The sequence below is a fragment of the Dicentrarchus labrax genome, unplaced genomic scaffold (assembly GCF_905237075.1).
Source record: "Dicentrarchus labrax unplaced genomic scaffold, dlabrax2021, whole genome shotgun sequence".
In the NCBI taxonomy this organism is placed as follows: domain Eukaryota; kingdom Metazoa; phylum Chordata; class Actinopteri; family Moronidae; genus Dicentrarchus; species Dicentrarchus labrax.
Genome location: NW_026136701.1, coordinates 12,374,775 through 12,388,182, shown reverse-complemented (window position 1 = coordinate 12,388,182; position 13,408 = coordinate 12,374,775). Strand labels below are relative to the sequence as shown.

The window sequence follows — 13,408 nt, the reverse complement described above, 5'->3', positions numbered from 1 at the left end:
CTTTTCCATAGCCTGATTACCTTTAATACTACGGATAATATGATTTTCTTTTGGAATACTATTTTCTGGCGTGGCTGTGATAAACATAACAAAAAGCCTACTTAAAATATACTGTATACTGTGGATTGGTCCAATTTCACTGATCCGTCCTCTACAAGAGTCTTTACACGCCTACTGTATGATGCTTTGAATGCTCTGCCACACTCAGAGTTTATCTGTAAATGACTTCTCGCTGACAGTGAAATTGGTAATAGTGGCACTTTACATTTCCACTCCATCTCCGCAGCCCATCAGTTGACTTACATGACGTCGAGTGCCCTTCAGCTGCTGGCTGCACCATTAACCACCACTGTGTCACTGTGACAATGACAATGTTTTGGCCATTAGCCATGCTTGACCTTGACACACTAAGAAAAGAGAACATTGCTATCAACTGAAGTAGGTGACTCCCGAGCTCTGAATGGAGAAGAATTACTCATGATGTACTCACTGCTGAATTTGGAGCACTGCTAAATGAGTTTAGTTTGTAATTACAGGTATAGTTTAGGCTCAATACATAGACTGAATATATAATTAGAGTAAATGCTACAGTGGAAAAGGTCACATTGTGTGAATCACTTTAATGGATGCAGGTAGAGGGGTCTAAGTGCAACCGATGTTAATGCAAGTTTAAACTGAAAAAATACTGGCCTTTTTACCCGCTATTTGAAATTGATACGAATGAAAATATTGTGGTGCTTTTCAGTTGAATATTTTACTGAAAATGTTGCAGTATGCACATTGTTTATGCTGATGATTTAGATTTGGCATTGAGTAATGTAGTGAAGCTTAGTGCTAAAATCACCTGGCCTCTGATTATGTCGAAGACTGTGTTCAGTCTCGGTAAAATTGGCCACTGGCAGGCTGCTAAGCCCGGCTCCGTTGCCCAACCCTGGCCAAGCAGCTCATTCCTCATCCCCAATCAGTGATGAAAATGAGTTAGTTCCAGCTGTATAGTGCAATGTAATTTACAGTTTTTATTTTCATTACTTTATAAGAGGTTGTGTCTCATACTCCAACGTGGGAGGCCTTCCTAAAAAGCAACGCTTATATATCTGCAGACACTGTAAAACGCAACAGCCTGGAGCAAATGAAACGGTCAGACCAGCTTTCACCTGGCAAAAGTTACTTCCACCCCTTAAAGTGGCTGAATATTCAAGAGCCTGGCCATTCTGTGTTTGTAGTCAGTTGCAGCCTGAATTGCTAGTTCCTATTCTTTGAACTAACGTTTCTGAAAAAGCAACAGCCCAAATTGATATAGCTTTGTGCAGTCACTGGGTAAAATAGATGTCTTGTTAAAATAAAGGGATTCGCTTGATCCATTGCGTGCATTTCTTGTTTTATTCATTCCAACAGTCATCCCTGAAAGGAGAATAATGTTATCAGACTGAAGTATTTAAAGGATCTTTTGATCACGACCAATCAACTCAGGTTTTAATGCTACAAGCTTAACCGGGGACAAGCTCGACTCAAGAAGTAAACAAAGGCATATACTGTTCTGTATATGGGCCAAGTTTTTAAGGACAGCGTCTGACTATAGCAATAAATACTCAGAGAGACACACACACACACACACACACACACCAAAAAGTAGTCTGTGTCCTGGGTGTTTTCGTCAAGCAGACGAAAGCATTAAAGAAGGATCAGTGAGTGTGATTGGGGGACAGATGGGAGGATTTGACTTCCCTTCAAAAGAAGTGAAGTTGAACTCACGAAGCAGCCCTCTTTGAAAGCCATTACAGTAAGAGAGTTGAGTTCTTCTCACTCGTCATCACCTGCTTCCCTTCACACCATCTCTTCTTCTCACTTCTGCCTCTCTATCCGTTTTTCCCCTCATCTCCACTTTTGTTTCTCTCACCTGCTGTATGCTCAGGGCTGTGTGGATATGGTAATGTGTGATGTGTTGTCTTTCTGCTGCACTCGTTGTGCATCTTTATGTGTGCAAATACTGGTGTGTGTGTGTAATCACAGAGAAGTCGATAGTCCTCTGCGCTGGTATATTTTTGCTCTCTCACTGAGGCTTGTATGGGTACAGCAGTCACGATTCCACTTTATGTGCATGTATGTATGTGTGTGTTTTGCAGGAATGTGGGAGGTGGGTTCATAGCCTACTTTAATTTCTTACAAAAACATTCTCAAAAAACAGAAAAAAGGGGACAGATGGAGAGAGATAAGAAAGGCGAGAAGGAAAGATAGAGCTCTGGAGAAGCAAGAAAATGGCCTGAGTGGTGAAAAGGGAGGAGATCCCAGAGGAACCTTTTGCCAGATTCACACACAAGGAAGGAGGGATTGAAGAGAGAAAGAGAAAGCTAGGAAAGGGGGAAAGTGCATGACAGCACAGGAGAAAAAGAGGGGAAAAAAGAGAAGGCAGCGGGTGACAGAAACTGAGACTGACAGAAAGCTAATGAGCAGTGCGCCAGTGTGAGACCGATGGGAAGAAGGTAGCAAAGGGGGAAAAAGGTAGCAAAGGAGAAAGAAGGAGGGAGGGGAGGGAAAAGAGTGTGGTCCACTTTAATCTAAAATCTGCTTTTAAGGGTGTTTCCTAACAAAAGCAATCATGTATAAGTAAAAAAAACAACAACCTAAAACTAAAATCTATCGATGCATACATAACAAAGAATGCAAATACATGTTTCATTATGTGGCGATAACAGTACAAAGGCACAAACATGCACAGACCAAACTGATCGAATGCACCAGAACTCCTCACACAGTCATTGCTGGTCTCTATCAAGGACACAGATCATGGTACTATAGGTGGAACAACAAATACATCTTTATTTTTGCTGCTTACATGCACACACACACACACACACACACACACACACACACACACTAAATCTCACAGTAGAGGCCTTGGTGCACTGAGGTGTGAAATTTATTTCACAGCCTGACATGCTCTGTGAATCACTCTTACTGTTGCTATGGAGACTCTTTCGTTGGATATCATCTCAGACTAACACTTTTAATTGCTAACCTTTAGTCCTGTTTAAAGAGGTAAAGACTAGTCCTTGGGCTTGTCCAAAGAGGTATGAGCTAGTTTTTTTTAGTCATCTTAAAGAAATGTGCTTCAGTCCTGTTTAAGTAAGCAGTAAATATAAATCTGTGGTTTAACGTGATACTTTATTGATGTACGTAGAGATTTTCTCCGTTTTCCTTCCTTACTTGGTGGTCAAAGTGCAGAGTCAGCCAAAGAACAGCATCCCTGGAGCTGGCTGTTGTTTTGTAGTTTTCACTCAAGGGCAAAGACATAGCGATCGTTGACAATGCAAGGTCTAAAATATTAGCTAAATTTACAAGTCTGGTAATCCTGCATAGTGTCAGTATATTACTGGGAGAATTTGGATTACAGCTAAGTCATTGTCATATGTAACAGATGAAGGAAAAACTTTTTAATCTGAGAATTTAAAACTTTGGGAGGAAGAGAACTGTCTGTGTTTTGGTGTTTTGTGAGAGAGAGGCCTATTCACTTAATGTAAAAATATGGCACAAATAAAGTGTGTAAAGTTTTTGGGTTTTTGCATTACACAGAAATCCCCTAGAAGACCATTTTATTAGGCATAAAAGTACAATGAGAGCAGTTTAGAACTTTTAAATTCAAATTTAAAATATTCATTTCAACAGTTGAATATGAATATTTTTAAAGACGAGTTGACCTATAGCAGTAGACCTTTTTAAACTTTTGTATCCAACTCGCACTACTTTGTCAGTTTTTATTTTTGGTTGTTTGAATGGTGTATGAATTTTAATTGAGGTAAATCTAAAATGTTCCTATTTCTGTTTCTGATTAATTCCTTTTTGGAAGTAGTAGCAAGATTTTTTGACAATAGATAACAGAGCTAATTTATATTGTAGTAGAGACACAGAGATGTGGGAACAAGAGGAACGATTCAGATTATTGATCTCAAACCGGTGTAGTACCACAAACTGTATACCTATACCTACCTGGATGCATAATGCACATACTGCTCTCTCTGGCCTGCTGATCAGTTACAATCATAACAGAAACTCATCCTTCGACGGCTAATTCAAAGCTTTGGCAACCAAAGACAGGCTGTGTCAAAATTCTGCCTGACTGAGAAATTTAGGAGCAAAAGCCAACAATGTAACTGTTGCTACGACACATGTTGTCAAACCAATCAGAATACGACATAAAATGACCCAGAATTTGAAAAAGTCAAAGTCATGTTGCTCCCTATTCCCTGGTCTTGACCGGCTTCCTGATCCTGATCTGTTTTTTATTCTCCTGTTTTGAGATGTTTTGATTCAGAGAATAGACCTTTTTCATTGCACCCAAATGACAGCCTCCATTCTGTGTTTTGACTCAGTTCATTCATAAGATTTTTGTGCTTGGTTTCAGGCACAATTTCTCACTGAGACTGAGTATAGTTAAGCGTGCGAGGAGTAGGAGATGGAACCTCCACTGGGCTAATGTATTGGAAAACGGATGACTGTGTACCCACCTGCCCATCATGGTGGAGAGGCTCTTGTCATGACATCATCCAGAGACAATCATTGACATTGATTGGTTGTCCCTGGCTCCTGCTGTGGAGAGTTCTCCCCTGCTCCATTACCGGGAAGCTTGGACGCCTGCCGGGAAGACAGCCCCAGGGGAGCATTCATCTTAGGACACAAACACACACACAGACACACATGGATGGTATAAGTCCTGCACACACACACACACACAAGCACTAGTCTTATTTCTCAGAGTTTGTGAAATATATTCTCGTAGTGATCAAATAACAATGAAACTGTGTGTGGGTGTATGTCTTTCTGTCTATGTCTGTCTTGATGTTGGCATGTTTTCATTGCTGTTTGAACCTTTTGTGCCAGGATAAAGTGGATTACACCAATCTACTTTATTGTCACTCTCTTTCTCTTGCTTTTCACACTCTCCCTTTTTCTATCAAACCCTCTTCCACGTTCTTGTAAAAGGTGGAGCTTAAAAAGAGACTTAAAAATTAAGTGCACTTTGTCGGCTTCCGCTTAATTGGGCTCTAAGTGGGGTCTTTTTTTTATAAATGTGGTCACGAAACGTAGTGCACATTTGAAGGTCTTAGCAGAATGGGTGCAACGTCAGAGCTAGTTGAGTACCAAAAAAGTGGCGTGTGAAGGAAACTTAGATGTTATTTAAAAGAACTGGTATTTTTGACACGATTTGACAGGATACAAACTGTTTAAAAATAAAATTGTCCACTCTCTCTGATGGACATAATGTATAATAGGGATGTTTACCTCAGACATATTCATCTTGTTAGTTCTTGTTGCTTATCAGCCAACACAAACTGATATATCTGTGATGAGCTAAAACTGACATATTATCGGCCATGCTGACATATCGGTCAGGTTGTAGTTACAATCTTAGTAGTCCTTGGTGTAGGGGTTTGTAAAGTCTACACGCACTTAACACCCCCAGAATACTTGGATGTAAAAAAAGTATTGATCACTGTCACTGGATACTGAAGAAAACTTAAAAACCTGATAGCCAGGCAAGTTCTGGAGATAAGTTTGTTTTTGTATGATCTCTAAGCTGATTTATGGATATTTACAGTATCTGTGATGGATGGAGGTAATGATATCCTTGGAGTGTGTAAGTCACACTGAATCTAAAAAAAATCTAAAATCTAAACTTGTGCAGTTTATCTACCTCTTGTGACATCTCTCACTCTGTGTCCCTCTTCAATTCACCGTCGTCTCTCTCAGTTTGAACAATTCTTAGTGGAAATTTGTAGGTCTGTTAAAGTTTAGGATGGAAGAAGTTACTTCCAGCAGCCAAAGCGATAGAGTATTGAGTCAGTAAACTTTAACTTAAACTACAGGCCTTGTGAGCCCTTTCCTCCCACATCTTTTTTTATGCATATACAGGCTGTTGAATTTGTGCGGGCATATGCATCCCAAACTGCAGATGCCTCTGTATGACCTACATAAACAAACAAGGCTATCAGCCATAAGATTTATTATGTTATTCTTAACGCCTGCCACCAGTTCAGATTCAGTCAGATTCTCTCTGAAAACCATGGAACAGACAAAATGAAGCGGCGGAAGCACTACCACTCTTTTCCAAAAAAAGCTGCTGCTGAGTGTTAATCAGTTACACAACGTTGCCAAGCAAATTAATTCCTGCAGTTTGGCCGTTTCTTTTTTTCACATGTAGCTATATTGTTACCTTCAAGCGCATGTCTAATGTGGTTTGACACACAGCAGCAAGCAACAGGCTAACACCAAACTGAACAGACTAACCTACATACCAACCTACAAACCATTGGTGCGCATGCGCCCAGAGTGCATGCTGCCTGTTACAGTTGCTTCCGTCATTTTCTTTACTTTGTGCAGCAAACAACAGAGCAGTTATTGTTAGCTCTTAGCTTAGTACCTGCCCTTGTTGATTTGTTTTCATTTCCATCAAAAATAAAGTCCAATCCACTGGATCTTCACTTCCTCAGATGGTGGGAGTAGATGAAGACTAATGTGTTGGTTGTTGCTGGCAATAGCAGAGAAATTGGCGTGCCTTGTCTGTACCTTCCACCTCTATATGTCAATGGAGTCATGTTAGGGGAAACAAAAATGGCGGACAGTGAGGTAGATTTGCTAGGTTTCAGTGGGCGGGACTGGAACTATAGCCAGTTCAGTCAGCCAACTCAAGTTTGAAATGTTTATTAAAGCAGTATAGCATATTTAGATTTTGGCGTCTAGGCTCCAACCTCACGCAAATACCTTAGCCCCTAGCGGGAGCCTACAGGTGGTTGCTGGGGTGGTGGTGGGGCTTACAGTGCAGCAGGCAGCAATAGCTTACAGAGCAGCAGCAGCAATACGGATGCAGGGCAACAGCGGCATTGACAGAGCAGAGGGAGAGCTGGGAAATTGTGCAGTTTAAATAGACCGCCAGAGTGGAAGGGTGCACTTGGTCAGTGATTATGGAGTGAGGCATGTCATGCGTGTATATCAGCGCAGCTCGAGTTGACTGCCTGAACTAGCTTGCAGGCTTCGCTCCATTAGTGGTGGTGCTGTGTTTCGATGTGATGTAATAGCAAAACAGAAGAAAAGGCTGAATACAAACAAGGCGTGTCAGGCAGAGCAGGAGCAGTAACTCCTGGACTTTGGGTTTTGTGACTTTTGGATGTTATACATGCACTAAAACGCTAAACAACCCCCCTGATTTCCTTGAAAACACAAAGAAATCTGGTTTGTGTAACTATACAAGTCCATTGCTTCATTAAGAATAAACTGCCATGTCAGTAAAACCTTGCTAAACACTTAAACTATTTCATAGTTTATGATTGTTCAGGCAACTTCTCAAAATAGTTTTATCTTGTATTATATTATTATAGTCCTACGCTCTTCTATTTCATCAGGCATAGTTGCACTGGCCATTGGGAGCACTGGGACAAATCCCGGTGGGTTGATCGCTCTGTGGCAACCCATAATATAAAAATGAGAGCAAGAAAGATCTGTTGTTGGCCCCTTGATTATGCACCGGCACAGATCCCCCTACGGTGGTGTATCTGCAGGCTGATTGTGGATAAGATTTTGTTGTCTAGCACACACACATTCACACACTCATGGCAACCCTGAAACACTGACTTGTTTATTACTGTGCATGCATGCTTTTATGCATATTTCTGTGGTCCTTGTGTATGCGTGTATGTGAGGGGGCTGGCCCGATGAACCCTCTCCTCTCTGGCTCCAGCAGAGGGAAAGTAGAGCAGTGGAGCACACGTGAGGGAGAGGGAGCATGGGTGATTGCAATTCTGGTTGCGCATGTGTAGAGATGTGAGGACAGGATCAAAGATGGCGTATGTGAGTGCATTTGTGTATGCTTTCAGAGCATTTCTTTATTTATATTTTTTGCGGCGCTTGTCTTTCCGTTCACTCCCATGTGGGTTTACAGAATGTCTGTATATTCACTAATTTTTTGTGTGTATAGTGTGTGTGTGTGTGTGTGTGTGTGTACGTACTGTATGTGTGTGTGTATACTGTATATGTGTGTGTGTGTGTGTGTGTATACTGTATATATGTGTGTGTGTGTGTGTGTGTATACTGTATATATGTGTGTGTGTGTGTGTGTATACTGTGTATACTGTATATATGTGTGTGTGTGTGTGTATACTGTATATACTGTATATATGTGTGTGTGTGTGTGTGTGTGTGTGTGATACTGTATATATGTGTGTGTGTGTGTGTGTGTGTGTGTGTGTGTGTGTGTGTCAGGGGATGGACTGCTGAGCCGAGGCCTCCCGGCTCTCCAGAGATTTTCACACTGGTCAGGCATGATTCTCTGCACGTGCTCAGTCATACATACACTCACCACTCACATTGGCAGATGGCCTGCTCCACACACACACACACACACACACACACACACACACACACACACACACACACACACACACACCACCACCACCAAAACACATACATACACTGTATAATCTATTCTGAGTCATATTGAGTCTATGTAGACTTTTAATATCACAGCTTGTTGGTGTTCTTCCCGTGATAAAAAAATGCATCCAGTCTGCTTCTCTTTTTTGTTCGACTTGTGTGAAATAGTTCTTAAAAGGCATTTGTAAATAACATTGGTAAAACAGATTTTTTTCCTCTTGTTAATGAAGAATTTGGGAAGGAAAAATTCATTTAAAGAGACAAACACTGATGCATTTGTGGCCTCATGATCTTATGTCCCGGTTTAATCCCAGGTCCTCTCTGCACTGTTCACCTCATGCTCGCTCTTTCTATCTGTGGATACTTTAGTTAATCCAGCGTTAAGGTTTGTCCCAGCTGTGAATAGGGAAGCCCCCGGAGCCATACGCAATCCCTCTGTTCCCTTTCACACACATACTCTCCCTCCCCTTCACTCACTCAAACACACACACACACACACACACACACACACACACACACACACTGACAAAGTTTACAAGAACTGTCCACGTGGATATGTTGTGTATCCTGTAATGTGCAGATAGGGTTAACAGATGCAAGTTAAACATGACAGCATGCTTTAATGCATTCACACACACACATGCACACACACACACACACACACACACACACACACACACACACACACACACACACACACACACACACACACACACACACAGTAGTGTTTGTCTCAATCCTGTAGTTCTTTGTCATGTCATCTTTGTACTTGATTGCAGTATTACTGTGGGTAAAAAAAGATCCAGCCAGACCCCCCCCCCCACCCTTTTCACATTTATAATACAATCTGTACGCAGGACAGAGATTATAATCTACAGGGACTGCCCTTTGATGGTGTTCTACTGTGAGATTTAGAGTGTGTGTGTGTGTGTGTGTGTGTGTGTGTGTGTGTGTGTGTGTGTGTGTGTGTGTGTGTGTGTGTGTGTGTGTGTGTGTGTGTGTGTGTGTGTGTGTGTGTGTGTGTGTGTGTGTTGTGGAGAAAGAGGAGCAAGCAATAAGCAGGGAGAGAGAGAGAGAGAATATGATGGTACATATGTGCACTATACTGAGGGATGACGTTTAAAGAGAAGAGGAGAATTATACACCGACAACACGAAACATCTACTACACAATTTGAAGAGCAAAGTAAAGAAAATGGCTGTGCAGGCTGGTCAAATATCTTTTAAATGAAACTAATGGTATTATTTCCCCAGATTATTAAATTAAATATATTTTAAACACACACACGAAGTAAGGAAAACTTTGAATTTGACTAACAGAAAGTCATACAAACAATCACAGAAAATATCTGCACCACTGCAAGGGGGCAAGCCCAAATCAAGTAAACATGTGACATGTGCATGCACATTCACACACAAACACACACACACACACACACACACACACACACACACACACACACACACACACACACACACACAATGTCCTGCCTAGCTCACCGTTGCCTAAGCAACCGGCATCGACCACAGAGCACTGTTCCTATGGAAACAACGGATGCCTAAAGGAGGAAGATCATTAATTGGAATAGGAGAATATAGGAAAGAGGGATGAGGAAGACTAGAGACAAGGGACAGGAGGGAGGATAATGAGGGAGAGAAAGTGCAGCTTGGCAGAGGTATGGTCAGAAAACCTGAAAAGAAAAACACTTAGAAATAAATGATTATGGAGGTGTATTACAGGGTTTTTACTGTCTGTTTATCTTCTCTGTTTTCCTGAGCATTTGTTTGTTTACCCAGGTAACATAAGATAAGCACAACCTGGTAGGGAGTAAAAAGGGGGGAAATCCATATTTAGAGTGGCTGTGTGGAAAATCAATGTAGGCCACAGTGAAGTGGAGAGGAGTGTAACCCTTGAAGAAGAAATCTCACAGGTGTGTGTGTGTGTGTGTGTGTGTGTGTGTGTGTGTGTGTGTCTGTGTGTGTGACGGTGCGAGGATGTTTTTATATTGCTGAGCGTATCACACCATATCGCTGTTCTCTTCCCAAACCTTTTTAGTTGGATGTTACCCCACAGCCCTGCCAGATGAGTTAAAGTACCCCTACATCAATCATACACCCTTAAAGTGGATGTTATTTAAACACCTTTACACAATTATATGAAAGTAGATATTGTAACAACCTGTTTTTTCAGACATAGTCACCCTGTCAGTGTTGTCAGTTTCTTTTTGTTCAGTAGCTTTGTATAAGTTTGCATTCTTACCACTCATAGACTGTATAATTAAAAATGGACTTCTGAAGAGCCGCTGTGGAGCTTAGTGTGGTGTGCTCTGGCCATAGTCATCCTAGCAGACCCAGCTCCCAGCTAATCCAAAAATGGGCAAAAAAGTGGAGTGTGGGTGGAGCTGCGGTGGCCCGAATAAAGCCTGGTTACGGAAAACATCCGCCTCTGACGGCAACCACCTGTCACTCAAAGAGGCCATGCCCTTAATTATGACAAACATTTGCTTGAACAAAAATTTGTAGTGCTCCAGCACTCCCTACCCATAGTAGCTCTTATTATATTATTACACAGAACTTCTCTGTTGCTAGTATGGCCATTTTATAGTATTCCCTCTGACTTCCATCATTATTATTATATTAAAAAGTGGCACACATACTGTAAACATATATAAATATATTATTATTTTTTATTTCTATATTACATCTGGGTGCTTCAACAAACTGCCCAGACTATAAACCTTTGAATTTTTTATTTTTTATTAATCATACAGGGTGCACACTTCAGTTGGCCTCCCTCTCCCCTACTGCCTTCATCCCTATCTTTCCTCTCTTTTGTTCTTCGATCACAGAGTGTTAGAATGCAGGAGAATCGATACAGACACTTTTCTCTCATTAAGGCCTTTCAGAGTCGGAGAGGAGGGAGGGAGGGAGTGAGGAAAAGCTTTGTGTTTATCTGTTACTGTTCCATTCATCCCGTTGAAAGTTATCATTCCAGTTGAGGAGAGTGTAGGAGGTCAGGTCCATTTTGCGTTCCTTCCAGTCAACACCCCTGTCATGATCATGTTTGTCTCTAATTACACATTATGGAAAATGTATTCTGTCATGCAGTGCACATTAAAACATCGAGAACTCAAGCAAACATGCAGGCTATGTTCATGAGAGTGCTATTACTGCAGACTCTTTGACATAACAGGGTCGACCCACAGAACCAGGATATTTCTCTGTACATTATATATGTGTTTAGATATCTGGGGAATTCAATGCGCAGAAGGCATCATGTGCATGTTGGAGAAAGCATCCATTTGTTTGCATGTCTGTGCGTTGGCATGTGTCTGTGCATGTGTTTGCAGGAGCAAGCATTCGTGTGTGTTTATGTGAGGTGTTTCTGGATAGATAGGACTCAGCCAACTGTGAAAACGGGCTTCTTCCACACAGCACATCAATCAAACCTGCAGTTGGGTCACTTTCTCTCCTCTACTGCACTATTTTTCTCTCTCTCCTCCACGCAAACCTTTCACTGTCCACCGAAAGCTGGCCCGGATCGATTGCCAAGCCTCAATGTGATCCCCTATCTTCTTGCACTCCAGTCCCACAGCGGACACACAGAAGACTCACAAGAAACAGATTTTCCTCTGGTTGCAGAGTTCCACACAACACAATGCTGGTTCCATCTCTAGTGACCAAAATGAACTCCTCTCTTGTGAGCTAATGGGCCTGAACAGACAGCTAATGTAACAGCTATTTGCTGCTTTAAAGGAGTGGTTAAAGCAGGGAGAGTGAGCTGATTTGGACTCTTGAGGCTTGACCCTCTCGCCAGAAATAGACCTGTTTCTTGCAGGTACAAACAGATCATGTAACTCATCAATTGTCAACTGTTGTTCTTGTTGAGTTCTTTTGGCTCTGCTTTTGCTGAAGTAGAATAAAGAGGCCTTAGAGAAAGCTCCTGCAGACTCTGATGGTTAGTTTGTTGTGTGTGTTGGAGTTAATTTTTACTTCAGCTTTTGCTCAATCTTTTACAGGATCACTTTCATACGGTGTTCCAAAAGGTTTTAGGGGATATTTAAAAGGGCAGCCGAACAATTTAGTACAGCATGTTCATGAAGGGAAAAGGGAAAATAGATAATAGTGGAGGATAGATAACGGCCAATATTGAAGTAGCATAGGCCAAGGTATCCTGACTTTTAATTCCTAACATGCATCAAGCTCCAAAAAGACTGAATTCTACAATGCAACTCAATGGCATTTCCTTCCTGCCTGGTAAAGGCCTACATCTTTTAAACTCCTTGCCCCCAATTTGTAACGAATGCTTTCTGTTTAAATATGTTTGTCTTGAGTGGTGTTGGACTGCCCCTTTTTAAAGATCCCCTTGAGGCGTGTTTTAGGACAAGGGTTAGTAACTCATCTACTCGTTCTGCCTCGCTGCCAGAAATCCAGAAAAACCTTTAACTGCTGCACACAAAATGCCTCCTACTACACTTCACTGAAAAGCACATTCTCAAGTTCTCTCAACTTGCATATTGAACCATGATTGGCTTTGACTAGTTGTGTCCTACATATCAAATTCAGATTTAAGGTGAGCACAGAGGAGATGGATGTGTCATACTGTACATCATTCTCCACAGGGAAGCTCAAATATGTGATATAATATATGATATAATGTTACTTTTTATAAACGTTACCTGCTGCAGCTTTAAAATGCAAAAAGGAGCACACACCCCATGCATTGGGCCAGGTCTTTACCACGGAGGCATGGGTTAAAATCCAACCAGTGACGTTTTGCTGCATCCCCCCCCTCCTTTCTCTATCTTTGGCTGCACTATCAAACAAAGGCAAAAAAAGTGGTAATGGAAAGACGAGGCCAAATGTCACACATGATCATGTTTTTTTCACCTTTGCTGTATCTAGGCCCGGCAGGAAGCTGCTGTTGTATTTTTATGTCACCTAAATGTGTATACAGACCTCACTCAGAGAGACCTTTGACCTTAACC

At 41.6% G+C, this 13,408-nt stretch overlaps 1 protein-coding gene across 3 annotated transcripts in view; it reads left to right on the top strand.

Moving 5' to 3' along the window:
* The window catches only part of ece2a (endothelin converting enzyme 2a), a 71,388-nt gene that overhangs the window by 34,398 nt on the left and 23,582 nt on the right, over positions 1-13,408 (top strand). The gene's annotated exons all lie outside the window — the stretch shown is intronic.